Raw genomic sequence first — 3,813 nt, 5'->3', positions numbered from 1 at the left:
AGATGTCGAGTCGAATGTGACACAGATAGATTAGATGACCCACCAATATCAGGTACCTCTCACGATCAATCGGTTCTCCTGCCGCTGCACTCAATTTAGACATCCATAGTAGAGAGTGTGGATGAAGTATTGCTGCTACATCATAGAAGCATGAAACATTCTTGTTTCAGTTTATTAAGCCGGTTGCATCATTCTTTGTATCAAAAGGCATATAAACAAAAACTTGTTTGTGATGCTTGTGAGTTTGGCAAGCTTACTAGGAGATCTTATATAAGTTACGAGAATAGAAATTATGGTATTTTTGACTCGATTTATTTTGATGCTTAGGGACCTTGTTTTATAAGTTCTATGAGTGATTATTGATATTTAGGGTTCTATTGATAAAAAAGGAATATCAAAAAAGTCTAGAGGTTTTTTGTAAAATGTTGTAATATTCTATTTAAGCCCATGTTATGAATGTAGAGATTAGGCTTTGAAAAATTCTTTCTTCTTGGTATCAGTGTCTGACCTAGCCGCCTCATGTCTTCGCCTTCACAACAAACTTTGATCATGACTGTATCACATAAAAAATACCAACATTTTATCTTTTAAAAAGTGAAATACACATTTTTATGCATAGGTGAGGCAATATGTATGTAAGAAATTGAAGTTCAAGTGTTAGATTTGTAAATACAAAAGAATTGAGTGGTTTGTATGTAAATCTTCCAATCAAATTCTATAGCTACTTTCGCTTCTCCAAAACTTTTCCTGATATTCTTTCCAGCGTCTTTCCTCAATACTTCTTTGATCTAGACATGCGCTCTTGCCAGGAGTGCTCCAGAGTCTCCTCTTCCTGAAAAAGCTCTTCTGTTCCCGGTAGTTGTTTCGTATATTGCTCCCTGGATCCTAATGGTCTAAAGGGTCCAGGGCAAGAACTGTACTCTCATGCATAGATGTCACTATTCTCGAGTTCCAAAAATTCTGTCAAAGTCTTCGGCGTCTGCCATCCAAGAGCGTATCGAAACAATCCTTCACTCAGGCCCTGGGCCAGAGCTGCATGGGTGAGCAGGCATTAGGTCTAGGACGTCCAACATTTCTCATTGAAAACGAGTGATAAAGCTCCTCAAGCTCTCATTGGGCTCCATTATATTTTTAGGAGTGCTTGCATGTTCTTTGGAGGCGATTATGGGTTGCAAACCATACTACCAACATTTATTTAAATATGCATAAATAGGTAATAACTCCTTACAGCAGGTGGATGAATTGGCTCAAGGCTGATTCTTCAGCATCATGGTAAATAAACAACATTTTAACGCGTCGTTTATCCTGAGTAAACATAAAACTAAGTCAAAAGAAGCCAATTGGTCAACGGGATCATATTTTTCTTTGAGGTTCCTTGATTTTCATATTTTTCTACTTCCTCGACGCCTTGGCTTTTGAAATCTCTTGAGAATGGGTTCCCCGTTGGTCTCTATCTCTTCCTTCTTTTTCTCAAAATAGTTAAGAGAAAACCTTAGCTTTCTTTTTTCTCCTCCAATCGAGTCTGCAACAGGTCCTTTTGCATGATAGAGGTCGTCCATGCATAATCTTTCTCGTTCAGAAATTCGATCAAAATCACTTCTTACTCTAGCTCTCAATAAGTCTTAGCCTCTTGGGCATGTGGCTCTTGCCTCGGTTGTTCTTGTTTTAATATCTCTTGTGCGGGTAATCTTGTTGCAGCACACCCTCTATCCTCAGCAAATCTTGGCCACGGACCACTGATCTTGACGATCCCGTATATGTTCTGGATTGAGAATAGATTTGATAAGCTTCTCACATGTTATGCATTTTATTCCTTATTAGTTCTCCCAACTCATTAATTTTTTGAGTCACGAAGACACAATATATCGTTCTTTGAGGGCGTTCTTTAGATAGAAAGGGTCTTTTATGCATAATTTGTGTATGAACACCACGTTCACCGCACTTTTCAGAATGTTGATTTTTTTTTAGCATGAGGCCTCGTATTGTTTGTGAGTGCATATAATCCGATAAAATATCTAATATCGTACAAAAAATGAGAGAGAGGGATGGAAAAAAATCTCAAGAGAAAATATTAGAAAATATATTGAATTCTTATCTCCAGCAGGTCAGAGGAGTGAGGCTCATTTGAGGCTCCTTGATTTACAAGATTTCAAAAAAAGAGAGAAAAAGAGACAAAATAGGCTGGGATCCCTTTGGAGTTCAGGTCCCCACCCCTCATTTTCCCCCACCTTTTATACATAAGAGAGAAAAGCAGTAAAATAATCAACGTAGTGCATATTGTACAGTTCGATGTATTTCTCTGATGTCTAAATGAAAAGACAATGATAAGAGTGTCAGGCGATACAATGCCCTTCCATGGTTCCTAGATGCCCAAGTGTAGTGTGCGTCTTTAGTAAGGGATTGACATGTGTTTTTACTAAACATGATGTTTTTTTACTAGTCATGATGGTTTCTTCTGATAGTTGTCCTTACCCAGGTGGGCTAGGCTATCTTTTTTAGGATAATGAGTATAATCGGATCGACAGACGGGTTTGACATAGCCACTTCAGCAGATGTATTCAATTCAACCACTTCGACGACTAGACTCAATTTAGTAAGCAAAAAATTATGTGTACTCGTATTTGGGTATGCAATACCAAATTGGATTAACTAGCACAACCAATAAGTTTAGTATATTGAATTTTCAAAGGAGCCTAGTGCTGTAAATTTAGCTCGGAGATCGTTAATCGCTCAAAAATCGACTCAAAATTTGGCCCTTATTAAGATCAGATCGCAATAAAAGAGCTGAGCTATGAACCGATACTTTGGATCGAATTGTTTTTGAGCCAATATTGAGTCATACATGGATTGACTCGAACTGAGTCGAGATAGGCCCTTAGTATTTTTTATTTATAAAAATTATAAATAATGCTAAATAAAATTGAATATAACAAGTCACAAACTAATTTCGAGCAAATTTTGAGCTGAATTGAGCTGAAACGGATCCAACGGATCCAAATAACTCAATTTGAGTCAATTAGTTTCAATTTTTAGCTGGATTGAGCCGATTTCGAGCTGAAACAAATTCAAATAACTCAATTTAAGCTAACTCATTTCGATTTTTAGTTGGATCAAGCTTGATTCAATTTCGGGCCTACTCGGCTCGAAATTGAATATAATGAGCCACAAGCCGATTTCAATCCGCACTAAATCTATTCGAGCAGATTTCGACCCGACCCCAACTCGGCTCAAAATCGGATCGTTAACAGACCTAAAGAAGCCTTTGAAACTTTCAACTAGTGGTAGGAAGCTTTCAAGGATCTAGTATCCCTCAGTTATTTACTGTTTCAACGATTGATCCCAAGTTTAAAATAAGATGTTGTTTATTAGAGTGGGTAGATTTTATAAATTAAAATTGTCAGCTAACTTTGCAACTCCATTCACATTTTGATTTTGGCTTCTCAATACTCAATCAGTTAAAATTCTTCTATGAGCACTATTCAAAAATAGCTGCAGCGTGCAAGTCTCCTATATTTTTTGCTTCAGTTGTATTTCTATTTTCTTTTATCTTTAGTGTCCAACTACCTAAACCAATTTGGGGCAATTACACAGATATCTCCCAATTCTTATGTTATTAATTTACATATCTAACACTTAAACTTTAGTTTTTTATATTTATAAAACCCAATATTTCATATCACATCAAAAATACTATCATTTTAACTTTTAAAAAAGAAATACACATTTTTCATGCAGATGTAAGGCGATATGTATGTAAGAACTTGAAGTTTAGGGGGTGTAAATACAAAAGAATTGAGTGGTATGTACGTAAAT

The sequence above is a fragment of the Phalaenopsis equestris genome, unplaced genomic scaffold (assembly GCF_001263595.1).
Source record: "Phalaenopsis equestris unplaced genomic scaffold, ASM126359v1 Scaffold000038, whole genome shotgun sequence".
Classification (NCBI taxonomy): domain Eukaryota; kingdom Viridiplantae; phylum Streptophyta; class Magnoliopsida; order Asparagales; family Orchidaceae; genus Phalaenopsis; species Phalaenopsis equestris.
The sequence above is the reverse complement of the archived record's forward strand: the minus strand, read 5'-3'. Positions refer to the sequence as shown.